General features: G+C 41.5%; 1 protein-coding gene across 3 annotated transcripts in view; it reads right to left on the reverse strand.

Moving 5' to 3' along the window:
- The window catches only part of LOC309484770 (receptor-type tyrosine-protein phosphatase delta), a 666889-nt gene that overhangs the window by 414586 nt on the left and 236413 nt on the right, over positions 1 to 15890 (reverse strand). For all 3 annotated transcript variants that reach the window (XM_082151147.1, XM_082151149.1, XM_082151148.1), the window contains exon 5: positions 13663 to 13746. The gene's annotated coding sequence lies outside the window, so the exon portion shown is untranslated. The remainder of the gene's footprint in view (positions 1 to 13662; positions 13747 to 15890) is intronic.

The raw sequence follows: 15890 nt of genomic DNA on the forward strand, positions 1-15890 counted from the left end.
TACACTGACATCTGCTGGTGGAGCTCATGATGACAGCTGCAATACAAAACTATCCCAATGAATGGCATTATTTTCATTGTCAATTTCAAAGCATGACAGTTTTTATTTTATTTTTTTTACAATCACAAGGACACATTTCTCAATACTTAGGTCACTTTATAAAAACTCTTCACACAGTTCTCCTAACCAACTTTCAACCTGGCACATCAGTTAAAATGCACTAAATCTACCAAAAGACTTACATGTCTCAAATCAACTCATTCTTTCAGAACACTAGCAAAGGTACACTCCCAACAAACACACGTTGTCACTCATAAACAACAAACATAACAACAGGAAGCATTATACAATGCTTTCTATTGTAAAATATCTTTACAAAACAAGAATGACACTCTATACTGCTTATAATTCACTGCAGAATATGTTACATCGTTCAAGTTTACATTACATTCAAAAATTATTCCTAAGTTTTCCCCTTTTGTATAGATGGTAATGAAATTGAAAGACTAACACATGTGTATGTGTTCAGCTACATCGAATTGTTTTGATATAATTCGATTTTTTTTTTTAGGTTCAGAATATATATTAATATGGTATTACTATTGAAATGTAGCAAGTTTCTGTCTTATTCATTTTTGCATTATGGTAGGGTTTTAACTTAAGTTTAATAGTTTTTGAAAAGAGTAAACACGCAAATTGGCCTGTAAGAGAGTTTTGGTGGTGTTTGTATCTAAGTGAAAAAATTATTCATGTCATTTGAAAGATGTATTCATTTGACTGCATTCTGTGCCAAAGCAATGATAAATGGTCGACAGTTTAGGCCATAGACTGATGTTGTGATCACTGTGTGAAACGTTTTGAAAAAGTGACCCAAGTGTTGAGAAATGTGTCCTAGCGATTGTAAAAACTGCAATCTTTCAATTTTGTTACCATCTATACAAAAGGGCACAACCTTTAAAGAAAATGGCATAACCTAATGTAAACATGGACCATGTAACATATACTGCAGTGAATTCTGAACAGTAGAGAGTGTTATTCTTTTATTGTAAAGAATTTTTACAAAAGAAAACACTGTATAATGCTACCTGTTGTATTATGAGTGACAAAGTGTGTTTGTTGGTTGGCAACCTTTGCTAGTGTTCTGGAAGAATGAGTTCATTTGAGACATGTAAGTGGTTTGGTAGATTTAGTGCATTTTAACTGCTGTGCCAAGTTGAAAGTTGGTTAGGAGAACTGTGTGAAGAGTTTTGAAAAAGTGACCTTATTATTGAGAAATGTGTAGCAAAAAAAAAAAAAAAAAAACTGTAACGTTGAGCTCTTTGTTCACTAAAAATGGCCTGTCTTTCATTCTACAGATGGAAGAGCTGACTATACCTGAATGATCGCTCTCTTTATTAAATTTAAATCAAAATGAAAGTAATATGTACTATTAATGAAAATATAAAAATGCATACATTTCTATGTGAGAGTTAAGGCAAAAGAGCAAAGCTCATTAGCTTTATAACATTATTAATAGCGTTATATTTAATGTGAAAGGCTTACGCTGGAGTTGAGGGTCATGAAAGAGCAAATATCATTAGCTCAATATGAAAAATGTCTCTGTGTGTGTGTGTGTGTGTAGGTTTACATTATATTACAAATGTCCCCATAAACAAGGATAGTAAAATCTGAGATCACCTACACAAGGGAAATTGATAAACATACTAAATAATGTTTTTGAAAATATAAAAATGCAGAAAGTTTTCTGTGATCATTCTCATTCCCAGTTCCATGCTGGTAGAATGATCTCCCTACCCTCATCCGAAAATGCAGAATCCTAGACAACTTTCAAAAGACAACGTCTCGGTTACGCATGTAACCCTCGTTCCCAGAGACGTAGTCGACGGATTGGGATCACGCTAGGGAGCCTGTCATCTTCAAGTACTGTAAAAACTAGCCAATGTACATTGGTGTGTGAGATTTGCATCTCACGTGGAAACGTTCTACCGTGGAAACACACATATGGACACAAGTGGTACACTAAGCTTACAAGTGGTAGGCCTAGCATCGGACGCACCGCCACGTCCATGCCGAAAGGGTTGTGGAGGAACTCACAGGGTTCTAATAAGAATAACTCAACTGGAGCAAGAATGGCGCACGTATCCAGTCCATAGGAGGGGAATGGCGCAGCAAGCCGACACATCGAGCGTGCTTACTGTGTTAACTGGCTTCTATGTGAAGAGAGCACATGGGAAGCAATTGGCTCGACACGTAAGCTATAAAATCTAGCGCACATGTTAGCTGTCACCCAGTCCGCAGCTCTACATACATCTGTTAGCGAGGCACCCTGCGCCAACGCCCAGGAACGCCCAGCTCACAGTCCCGGGGGACAAGGTGCATCTTGGGATTCATACGCCAAGATGATGGCATCCACTATCCAGTGGGTCAACCTCTGCTTGGAGACAGCCTTTCCCTTCTGCTGGCCTCCGTAACATCTGATCTGAGGACCTGAGGCTTTGCATTATGTCCACATATATCCGCAAAGAGCGGACGGGACAGAACAAAAGCCATGGCTGGGTCTGCCTCCTCCAGGGACAGCGCTTGCAGGTTCACCACCTGGTCCCGAAAGGGAGTGGTAGGAACCTTGGGTACATATCCAGGCCGGGGTCTCAGGATAACGTGAGAGTAAGCTGGCCCGAATTCCAGGCACGATTTGTCGACCGAAAATGCATGCAGGTCCCCTACCCTCTTGATGGAAGCCAATTGCAAGCAGGAGAACTGTCTTTAACGACATAATTTTTAACTCGACTGACTGCAGAGGCTCAAATGGAGGTCTCTGAAGTGCGGTCAGCACCAGAGATAAGTCCCAAGAGGGTATGGAGGGGTCTCCTCACTCGCCTAAGGAACCTGACGACCAGGTCGTGCCTTCCCACGGATTTCCCATCCACTGCATCGTGATGTGCGGCAATAGAGGCTACAAACACTTCTCTGAGGGTGGAGGGAGACGGCCTTGGCTCCAACCCCTCTTGCAGGAAAGAAAGCACGGTCCCGATCAAGCATCTTCAGGGGTCTTCTCTGTGAGAAGAACACCAATCAATGATCACCAATCACCTCAATGCGTAAGCATGCCTCGTAGAGGGTGCTCTCGCAGAAGCGATGGTGTCTATGACTGATTGTGGTAGATCACCTAGAACGTCCGTGTCCCGTCCAGGGACCAGACATGAAGTTTCCAGAGGTCTGGCTGCGGGTGCATATATGGTGCCGCGTCCCTGAGAGAGAAGGTCCTCCCTCACAGGAATGGGCCAGGGAGGGGCTGACGAGAGGAGCACAAGTTAAGGGAACCAGGTCCGGCTGGGCCAATAAGGTTTATCTCCTGGGTATTTAACGGAACTTCTATCGCCCCACAATCCATCGCACTCTTTAAGATCACTAAATTTGAGGCTTCTGGTCATTCCTAGGATATCTAAGTCCACTAAAGGAGGGAGGGCGTTTTCACATTTAGCTCCTAAACTCTGGAATGGCCTTCCTGATATTGTTCAAGGCTCAGACTCGCTGTCCCAGTTTAAAACTAGATTAAAGACGCATCTCTTCAGCCAAACATTCACATAATACTTACCTTTTATACTACAGTGGAATGAGATTGAATGCATTAATATTATGAACAGCAGCTACGCTAATTATTTCCCATCTGATTGTCTGTCGTTATCTCGGGACGCTAGTCCCGAGGTAAATAGAGTTTGTCAGCTCCAGTTTGTATCCAGCCTCTCATGGAAACTTCAGATGCAACTTCCAACACCCGTGCAGAGACGACTCGAAGCCTGTGAAGAGACGACTCCACGCCTGTGAAGAGACGACTCCACGCCTGTGAAGAGACGACTCGACGCTTGTGAAGAGACGACTCGACGCCGGCGATATGTTATGCCCTAAATTAATACATGATTAACTAACTGTATTTTTCTATGTACATTTCTGAAATGCACTTTCTGTAAAGCTGCTTTGAAACAATATGTATTGTGAAAAGCACTATACAAATAAATTTGAATTGAATTGAATTGAATAAGGGGCAACTAGCAAGACCTTCTCCTCTTTCTCCCTGACCTTGCACAATGTCTGTGCAAGAAGGCTCACTGGGGGAAACGCATATTTGCGAAGGCCCCGGGGCCAGCTGTGTGCCAGTGCATCCGTGCCGAGAGTGCCCCCGGTCAGGGAATAAAACAACTGGCAATGGGACGAGTCCGGCAAACAGATCGATCTGTGCGGCTCCGAAGTGGTCCCAGATCAGCTGAACCACCTGAGGATGAAGTCTCCACTCTCCGTGGGCCACATGCTGTCGTGAGAGCTCGTCGGCGGCACGATTGAGCAGGCTGAGGATATAAGTGGCACGAAGCGACCTCAGATGCTTCTGACTCCATAAAAGGAGGTGGCGGGTGAGTTGTGACATGCGACGGGAGCGTAGACCACCTTGATGGTTGATGTACGCAACGGTTGCAGTGTTGTCCGTACGGATCAGTACATGCTTGCCGAGCAGCGGCGTTTTGAGGCGTCTCAAAGCAAGGTGTACTTCCAACAACTCGAGGCAATTGATGTGCCAATGCAGATGGGGGTCTGTTCAGAACCCCGCTACTGCATGCCCATTTTACGTGGTGCCCCAGCCGGTATTGGAGGCATCTGTGAAGACCACAGCGTGCCTGGACACTTGTTCTGGGGGCACTCCGGCCCAGAGAAACGAAGGGTCTAACCACGGGATGAAGGATCGGCGGCAGGCTCGAGTGATTGTCACCCGTAGCGTGCCGTTCTGCCACGCCCACCTCGGGACTCTGCCATGAAGCCAATGCTGAAGTGGTCTCATGTCGGTGAAGCAAGCCGAGCGGTGTTACTGCGGCTGTGGCTGCCATTTGCCCCAGGAGCCTCTGAAAAAGTTTCAGTGGGACCACCATCCTGCTCTTGAACGTGTTCAGGCAGTTCAGCACTGACTGGACACGTTCCTCTGTGAGGCTTGCCGTCTGTTTGACCGAGTCCAGCTCCATACTGAGAAAAAATATCCTCTGCCCGGGGGTGAGTTTGCTCTTTTTCCAGGTGACCCAAAGACCCAACTGGCTGACATGTTGAAGCAACAAGTCCCTGTGTTCACACAACTGTTCCCAATTCAAGACGCGCAGGTCCAAGATTGGTCTTAACCCTCTGAGGTCGAGAAACGCGCCGACGCGTTTTGCTGGATTTTTTTCACATAGCAGCAACATAAACTTAAATTACTCCGTCATTTATGGTTATACAGAAAAAAGAAATATAAAAAAATAATCTGTGATATTTCTACTTTTGTATGTGTCCACTTACAATCAAATCAAAACATTGTGCTTTTGTAAAATAAAGAAAATAAACAGGGTGTGCGTTCTGCCTCTCCGTCGCGGTGAACTTTTTTTTCTTGAGCACGTCTATAAACTGAAACATAACTCAGCGAATACTTCTCACACATTTATGAGCCATATACCTTTATACACATTTAAGTGTGTACTTTTAAATGATCGGATTCAAACTGAAAACAAATATTCTCTGTTTAAGTAATTTGTATAAAACCAACAGGATGTCCAGTATCTCAAACGCTTGCTAATTACTTTTTAATTCGACACGCCCACTCGCGCAAAAGAGATTCACATGCAAATCTCCACATGGGACGCGAACGCCCTCGTTACCTCAAACACAAAACACCAAAACACTTCACAAGTCTCTGCTTTTCGTCGAGTTTGGAAGACACGTCTGAGCTTACATTGGATTTACTGGGCGGCCTGCCTACGGCTAGCTCTCCGCAGAAGCCTGAGTGAAGGCTGCTGCGGTGGCCCAGTGGGAGCGTGAGCGGCGGCAGGGGGGCGCCCTCTGCGACGCGCAAGTGGAGGAATGGCAGCAGCGGGCCGCCGGGGCAGGATGTGTCGGACCTCCTCCATCTGCGCCTCAGCAGCAGAGAACTGTTGTGCGCAGTTCTCCGCCGCGTCGCCGAACAACCCAACCTGGGAAATTGGGGAGTCCAGGAACCAAACCTTGTCCGCATCCGCCATCTCAACCAGGCTGAGCCAACTATGGCGCTACTGAACCTCCAGGGTGAACATGGCTAGACCGATCGCGCAGGCCGCAAAGCGTGTGCTCCGGAAAGCCAAGTCAGTTGCAGTGCGGAGCTCACTCATGAGCGCAAGGTCTAGACTACCCTCGTGCAGTGTTTTGGCCTGATAGACCTGTAACAACGCCATGGCATGCAGAGAGGAGTTCTATAAGCTCCGTCTGTAAGAACAGCCAAAAACTCACAGGCCCGCGAGGGGAAACGAGGCTCCCCGACCCAGATGCAGTGGCCGCCGGACACAGGTGTGCCGCGACAGACAGGGGACAACGCAGCTGAGTCATCATCTCCAGAGCCCAGCTCACTCTCTGATGTTGCAATCGGCATCCTATTCTCCTGGGGAACCTCCAATGGAACCTCTGGCCCGTCCATTACAGACAGGCCAGTGCGCTCAACAAAGGAATACATCGGTATCGGTGTGATGGAATCGTGAGGAGTCCACGGGGAATGGTTACCAGGCGGAAACTCCATCACTATCCTACAATCACCCAACTCACACGGTACCCGAGGGTGGGGTGTGGAAATGGGGACTCCACCTTCGCGGACAAAGGCGAGTCTTGATCTCAACACCGAGACAGTCATGTTCCCGCAATTAGAACACAAACTATCCACAAAAGCTACTTCAGCGTGCTTTGAGCCCAAACACGTGATGCAACAATTGTGACCATCACAGGGAGACAGGGAACGGCCGCATCCAGAAACACACGAGCGGAATGACATCTTGAAAAAAACGCAAACGCACCTGTGTTGCTCTTTCAGGAAATAAACGCTCTCACCAGTGCCGGAGCACACAGGGGAATGACTGCGGCAACACTGACAGGGATGGTGCATCCTGTACAAGTGAAGCACTCATACTCTTCGCCCTCAACCGGCCGACAGACAAACAAACACAAATAGAAATTTGCTTTGCTGTTAAAACAGCAGTTGAGAGCTTAGAAAGCACCGCTGTCACATGCTGTAAAACCAGCACCGGGAGAGACTTCCTGAAGAAGCACCAACACACTCGCTCGTTGTAATACAACACACTCTTCAGAGACATCGACATGAAGACCGATCAGCTCCGAAGCGAAAGACAAGTGGTGCGTGCATCTGCTTCCGTTTTTATACTCGCACTGCGGGGCAGAGCGTGAGATGCAAATCTCGCACGCCAATGTACATTGGCTCGTTTTTACAATACTCGAAGATGACAGGCTCCCTAGCGTGATCCCAATCAGTCGACACGTCGACTATGTCGAACGTGGCCAACTGAAAGGGAACTGAAAACTAATCTCTTCCGTGAGCACTTAACCTCATAAAAAAACAAAAAAAAAACGTTCCTTTTCCTTTAATCCACCCTTTTCTGGCTTCTGCTACTCTGAGCAATGCCTGAACTTTGTACTTTAATCCCTTCTTACGTTGTATTTGCCTCCTTCACAATGACTCATTTAATTTAGTCCTAATTTGTAAGTCGCTTTGGACAAAAGCGTCTGCTAAATGACTAAATGTGATGGGTAGGTTCAGGGATAGAATATACAATTTACAGTATAAAAAACATTACGCCTATGGTGAGTCCCAACAAAGAAAGCGAAACCGTGTGTGTGTGTGTGTGTGTGTGTGTGTGTGTGTGTGTGTGTGTGTGTGTGTGTGTGTGTGTGTGTGTGTGTGTGTGTGTGTGTGTGTGTGTGTGTGTGTGTGTGTGTGTGTGTGTGTGTGTGTGTGTGTGTGTGTGTGTGTGTGTGTGCGCGCGCGCGCGCGTGTGTGTGTGTGTGATAAACATACTCTCAATAGTTTATTTCATTTGGACACTTTGTAGTATACATTGACTCCCAAAAGTATTTAGACACTCAAGTGAAACTTAAAAATGCCTGAATTTCTAAAGACTGAAATACCAGAAACGTATTGGTATGACATGTGGTCTGAAGGCTTACAAATTTAAGAATCTATTTCAGATATGCTTCCTTACATAACATCACGGTGAAGAATACTGATTTTAGCTTTTAAAGTTAAGATCTCAGCAAAGTTGCAATTCCTGTTCTCTCCTTATTGTCTTAAATGGCTCTTGAAGCCCCAGTTTCACTCAGACTGATGGGATTAGCACACGAATGATTCACTGAGAATCTCACCTTGCAAATGGCTTTCGGACCCAAATGGCTCTTGGAGCCTTATGCTGATTGAATTAGGATTGGCCAGACCCTCAGTCTAGGGTGTTACCTAAACCTGTTACATGCTTTGTTTGAATTTGTCTCCACCTTCAAAAGTCCCTCCTCCTAAAATGTCTATAAGACACCATGTACAGTTATATTCTTTAGATTTTGTTGGATGAACCGCAGCCGCGCTCGAATAAAGAAACTCTTCTGTTTGAACGTGATCCCAACGTCTCCAGGTCTCTGCTTCGATGAAAGAAAACTTTCCAACAGGTCGATAGACCAAACTACTACCATTTCACAAATATGGAGGGAGTTTTGCTGGAAGTGCCTTATCCGATTCTTTATAACACCTAAGATCAGAAACAAACATGTTTCCGGGCAGCAGGCTTGCTGGAGACAGTGTGGACAGTTAGAAGTGGATCACACACGTATTTTTTTGGTCTTTTTGGGATGATGTGCAGGTAGTTATGTCAGAAGTGTTTGGATATAAAATACCTAGAACCTCTTTGTTTTTACTTATGGGAAATATTAACCCTCTGAGGTCGAGAAACGCGCCGACGCGTTTTGCTGGATTTTTTTTCACATAGCAGCAACATAAACTTAAATTACTCCGTCATTTATGGTTATACAGAAAAAAGAAATATAAAAAAATAATCTGTGATATTTCTACTTTTGTATGTGTCCACTTACAATCAAATCAAAACATTGTGCTTTTGTAAAATAAAGAAAATAAACAGGGTGTGCGTTCTGCCTCTCCGTCGCGGTGAACTTTTTTTTCTTGAGCACGTCTATAAACTGAAACAAAACTCAGCGAATACTTCTCACACATTTATGAGCCATATACCTTTATACACATTTAAGTGTGTACTTTTAAATGATCGGATTCAAACTGCAAACAAATATTCTCTGTTTAAGTAATTTGTATAAAACCAACAGGATGTCCAGTATCTCAAACGCTTGCTAATTACTTTTTAATTCGACACGCCCACTCACGCAAAAGAGATTCACATGCAAATCTCCACATGGAATGCGAACGCCCTCTTTACCTCAAACACAAAACACCAAAAAACTTCACAAGTCTCTGCTTTTCGTCGAGTTTGGAAGACACGTCTGAGCTTACATTGGATTTACCCCCAGAAGAAGAAGAACGCGATTTGAAGACAAGATGTAAGGTAAGAAATTCTTACTTATTAGTTTATGGTATTGTTGCATAAACGTCACATTGCAGTTGAACTGTTGCTAGATATATGGTGAATATTATACTATTTAGACCCGTGTTTCCTGTTAAATACTGTTTGTGGATATCTGCTCAAACATAGATATGTATAACCATAATGTTTAATATTTTGGAGCGCGATGGCGTTTGAATGTATCATATTTTGGAGCGCGCTGTGGGTTTGAGTATCATATTTTGGAGCGCGCTGTGGGTTTGAATGTATCATATTTTGGAGCGCGCTGTGGGTTTGAGTATCATATTTTGGAGCGCGCTGTGGGTTTGAATGTATCATATTTTGGAGCGCGATTGCGTTTGAAAGGAAAAATGCACCAAACATTAGGCTTTATGTTTTTACTATTATCTCGTTTCATATCATCATAACGAATGGAAACATTTGAAGTAACATATGATAATCAATATATTTTTCTCTAGCGTAGTTGTTCTTGAAATCTTTTGGAAGATTTAATTTATTGTTATTATTATTTTATGCAGCACTGCGTAGCCTATGCCTACAAGGCACAACAAACCTGGTGTTCATTATATATTGTTGGAAACGTGTGTGTGTGTGTGTGTATTCTGTGAATTTTAAAAAGAAATTTTAACCAGAAAAATCTAAAATCTATTCCCAAAATCGTGCAGCCCTATAGTTTCTCTTGATATCAGTATGTTCACAGTTTTTTCTTTTTTTTATTCTTTCAGGGACCAGATGCAACTGAGTCCTGCTGACTTCAACATTCACATGAGTCTCTGTACATGAACATGGTAAAGTGAAAATCAAACACCTTGGAAATTAAAGGTATGTACAATGTTTTTAGGAATGGCACAAAGGTCTCTGTCTTTGGATCATTGTTTTCAATGTGCTCTTTTGTCATTTGTATTTTTGGATTGTGTTGTAAATAAATCCAAACAATCTAAAAGCCATTCTTTTTTAAATCTCCTCATTCTTTGTGCAAGGTTGCTCTGAATGACAGGGCCTGATCGCTCCTAATAGGGCAGTTAGGGGAGTGTCTTTGTCTTTCTCAGGTGTTAAAAGCTTACATATTCATGAGATGATCACGCCTCTTCGCATATGGCTTTGTCACACAAAACACGTCTTAGAAATTTTAAATCAATATATTGTCTTATCTGAATGAGCGGTCAGGGTGATTTTCACATAGTTTTGCAGCAAATATTCTAGGCTATGTCATACAATTTTCCAAAGTATTGTGAAGAAATAATCAGTATGGGTTTCATGGCCTTATTTCAGTGAGAATTTTTTTTGGTATTTTCACAAACCACGCATAAATGTCATTATCTCAAAACTACAAACTTTTACATACATGCTGCTGATATATTATTGTAGCAGAGTTTGTGCTGAATACAGTGTAATCAGACTTTAGCCATGAAAATGTCACTAGTAACAGAAAAAAACACAAATGTCAGAGCATGTCAGAACACCTCCATGGCCCAGAAAACAGCTCAGACCTCAGAGGGTTAAAGGCATAGCTCCTAAAAGTGATACATTTTTATGTAAGATCCTTTTTGTGGCAAAAAAAAAAAAAAAAAAAAAAAAAACTAGCTTAAGGTTAATACTTTGAAGTGTAAACAATGGTTTGGAGCTATTGAAGAAATCCTGGTTATGGAAGAACTTACATATATTCTAAAGATGAAAAAAAAGTACTTTCAAAATGGACTATAAAAAAAGTGGTTGAAATACAGTATAAAGAATGTGAAGACATCCTCAACTAAGTAAACAGTTATTGTTATAGGAATGGTTAACCTCGCTTTGTTGTTCTGTTTTTCTTTTCTTTCTTTTTTTCTTCTCTCGTTTTAATTGGGGGGTCAGTACATATATTTAGAGGTATGCATGCATATGTTCATTGGTATTTAAGAATATGCATGTATAAGAATACAGCTGTGCACGCTATGTAGCATTTATTGGATATGTATGATTATGTATGACACTATGTAGAATTATATATGCATAATTTATTTTCCTCCCTCTGTTAATATTGTTTTTTACTTTCATTGTTAATCTTGTAAATCAAAATAATTAAAATGAATTAAGAGTAAAGAATATTAAAAAAAAGAAGAAAAAAAGCCTGAATTTCATCCCCATTAGATGCAGATGCGCTCAAATGATTTCTAGAACTAACTACAAATTTCTGAGCCAAACTTAAATTATTTTTAACCTGCTGGTCTCAAGACTTATTATGAACAATATACACCGATCAGGCATAACATTATAACCACCTTCCTAAAATTGTGCTGGTCCCCCTTTTGCTGCCAAAACAGCCCTGACCCGTCTAGGCATGGACTCCACTAGATTCCTGAAGGTGATCTGTGGTATCTGGCACTGAGATGTTCGCAGCAGATCCTTTAAGTCCTGTTAGTTGCGAGGTGGGGCCTCCATGGAACGTACTTGCTTGTTCAGCACATCCCACAGATGTTCGATTGGATTAAGATCTGGGAAATTTGGAGGCCAAGTCAACACCTCAAACTCGTTGTTGTGCTCCTCAAACCATTCCTGAACCATTTTTGCTTTGTGGCAGGGCGCATTATCCTGCTGAAAGAGGCCACAGCCACCAGGGAATATCGTTTCCATGAAAGGGTGTACATGGTCTGCAACAATGCTTAGGTAGGTGGTACGTGTCAAAGTAACATCCACATGGATGGCAGGACCAAAGGTTTCCCAGCAGAACATTGCCCAAAGCATCACACTGCATTCACTGTGTATTCTGACACCTTTCTATCAGAACCAGCATTCATTTGAGCTACAGTAGATCGTCTGTTGGATCGGACCACACGGACCACCCTTCGCTCCCCACGTGCATCATTGAGACTTGGCCGCCCATGACCCTGTCGCCGGTTCACCACTATTCCTTCCTTGGACCTCTTTTTATAGATACTGACCACTGCAGAGCTGGAACACCCCACAAGAGCTGCAGTTTTGTAGATGCTCTGACCCAGTCGTCTAGTCATCACAATTGTCAAAATTAATTTTTTCCTGCTTCTAACACATCAACTTTGAGGACAAAATGTTCACTTGCTGCCTAATATATCCCACCCAACAGGTGCCGTGATGAAGAGATTCCCTTCACCTGTCAGTGGTTATGTTATGCCTGGTCATAACTATTCCTTTATATTTTTTGAAGTCTAACAAATTGTATTTAGTAAAATACTTTGGCTGAATTATGTTCTTGTGCTGTTTATCTTTAAAATAAATGCCACTTGACATAATTTCCACAATGTAATACATACACACTTGCACATTTTAAGTGTGATTTGCGCATTAAAATCATTTTTGAGGCTGCTGTATGTACATTATAACAAGATAATCACATATGCATCACATATCAGACTATTCATTTTGTTTGTTCCATTCTGTGGTGGAAAGATTTTAGACATTTTTAGATTAAACACTTGACTCGTTTGTAATGCTATGGCTTATTTCATAGCATGCATTTTATGTATATTAAATAAACACAATAAAATGATATGTACATACTTTTTGGATTATTTTAAACAACATGATCCAAAAAGAAATCTAGAGCTAATAAGTTATAGAAACGCTTCAGTGTGCTAACTGAAATGAAAAAGACTGAAATTGAAACTAACATAAAATAAAACAAAGTGCAAGTTGAAGCAATAAAATAACAAAAATTAAAACAATTCTAAATATTAAATATTTATAAATGCTTTAAAAGTGTATAAATAATACTAAAACAACACTGTGATTGACATGTTTATGGTGAGTGCTGAATTATTAACACACTCATATGCTAACAATATAGCATCATGACTTTTTTTTTTTTTGCTGTAATGATGTGCATGGATACAAAATATAAACAACACTGCATTTCTCTATATTTGATGCTTGAGGTGAACTCAAACAGATTATTTTTTTTTAAATTCTGATCAGGTCTAATGTTGCCATAGGTGTTGAATCATTGTGTTCATCCATCATTTATGAAATGATGCCTGTAACAGCAGGTTTGAACATGAAACAGCATTGGGGAGCATCAAACTGACTCTCAACCATCTGAAATGACTCTATATCTTAAAGTTTAATCCAGTGTCATTCCCACATTTACCGAAACAACGCTCGAATACACAAAATGCTGTTCTCACTCCCAAGACAAGAAGCATTAATCTTGATTATAAACCTAAGTGAAATGATGCTTTATTTCAAGTTTTAGCAGATTTTATTCTCATTTGTGTGTTTGTGTTAAGGTTAGGTTAGTTGATGGACTTACACTTGCTGCCACCCGCAGTTTCATGCAGGTTCCATCTGGATCCCTGAACCAAAGATGCTCGACACGCTCCGAGCCAGACCACACCTGCAGACAAATAGACAGAGAGGTTGAGAATATACACATCCATCTATCAGATATAGAAGCTCTTTGTTTCATCTCTACAGTTATTTATCTGTCAATTTCTCCATTATTTCCATCATCATCCATTCAATTCAAATGCACATTGAAACACATACAGTATACAACAGGGGTCGGCAACAAGCAATAATATCTTTAATAAACCGCGCCCGCAGCCAGATTATTTTGATAGCGGCTGGTTCTGAAATAGATCTGTCATGACAGCAACAGTTACTCACAATCGCATCGTCTTTAGTGATTTTGTATGAGAACGTTTTTGCAGCAATGGTTTATTTTGAGATTAATTGAGAACTGTTAATTTGAAAAGTTCTGAAAGACATTCAAAAGAGTCTGTGGATTGCTTCGTTGCAGATAAGACACACGGGCTTTGCATTCACAAAACTAGGTAGGATGAACGCATAGTTGTCTTTCCATTCTTCTTTGTATGCCCTATTTCCGGTGTCAACTTTCCTCTTTAGACTCTTTGATAGTGCTATTTTCTCTCACCAGCTAGCTTAAATGTTAACATCACTCTGCACATGACGTAATAGCGTACCTCCAGACTTAAGTCTACCTGGGTCTCGTCTACAATCGACATCCCCGAACATCTACAGTCGACGTTAGTTTCCTGTATCTGGGTCTCGTCTACAATCGACGTCCCCGAACGTCTACAATCGACGTTAGTTTATCTGGGTCTTGTCTACAATCGACGTCCCCGAACGTCTACAGTTGACGTTGGTTTATCTGGGTCTCGTCTACAATCGATGTACCCTTTCAATAACATTTATACTCTAGCGCGTCTCCTCATCGATGTCGGCCGAGTCCCCTAACCCTAACTTGCTCCCCTAACTAACTTGTTGTGCAGCATTAACTAGACAGACTCCAGACAATGCCTTTGAATATGCTTTTATGCCAGAGAATCTCAGACAAATTTCAGAGAGAATCCCACCCGCAAAAGGAATACAACAGTTTTTATAGAATAGGAGCATGGCGAAAATGACATGATACATTACATAATTTCCCAACAATTTGATTAGCTCTTCATAGGCAAACCCTTCTGTTATTAGGTAGAAGCAAACTCTGTTTTCTTGATTACTTCATTATTAATCACAAGTTTTCAAACCAAGACATCTGTCTAGTTTCATTTCCCCTATTTGTTATTTTTACACTCACACACTCAAAGTCACGAGTTTTCAACCAAAGGTTTTGGAAACATTTAAGATTTAAAATAATATGAATGTTGTTCCTGCAAGAAAAATAAAAGTTAGTTATGATTAATAAAAAAATCCATCACAAAACTTATTTTTACGCCCGTTTCACAAATACTCCGTTTGCGGTGCGTATTTTTTTCCGTCCCCATGTTAACAGGTTAGAGCTTTCACACTGCACGTAGATGCGGTCCGGCGATCCGTTCCAGGAGCGGTGCGTATACAGCAGTGCAGCGATCGTTTCCGCACCGAGTCTATTTTTGCTGTGCTGCACGCGCTGAATTAAAGTGACAGCGCATGTTTCATGGTCAAAATGAACACAGATTGACATGAACATGTAGCTATTTCATCATAAATGCATTTAATTAAATAAAATGTAGTAATCTCACCACAAATGCATTTAATTAAATACTACTATTTTTCACAGTCTATTTTTTTTATTTCTGTCATGCAAGATTTATTGTATAAAGATTTAAATTATGCAAAAGAAAAGGTATGAATTTGCTGTTTTTGTCAATTTTAAGTTTTAAAGGGGTGGTTGATTATGATTTCACTTTTTTAACTTTAGTTAGTGTGTAATATTGCTGTTTGAGCATAAACAACATCTGCAAAGTTACAATGCTCAAAGTTAAAAGCAAAGGGAGAAATTTGCTTTTAAAGAAATTGCTTTTTAAGGACTACAACAAACGGCTGGTTGGGACTACACGACATTCATCCCGGGTTAGTGACATCACCAACCCTAAAATTTACATAACCCCGCCCACGGAACACGATTTATAGATTATCAAGACAGAATATGATAATCAATGACTAGAAGATAACTACACAGGGTTCTCAAGTCACACGCATTGGCCGTGAGACACACGCAATTCAACCAGTTCACACGCTCACACGCCACACCGT

The sequence above is a fragment of the Leuciscus leuciscus genome (assembly GCF_965113295.1).
Source record: "Leuciscus leuciscus genome assembly, chromosome: 2".
Taxonomy (NCBI): domain Eukaryota; kingdom Metazoa; phylum Chordata; class Actinopteri; order Cypriniformes; family Leuciscidae; genus Leuciscus; species Leuciscus leuciscus.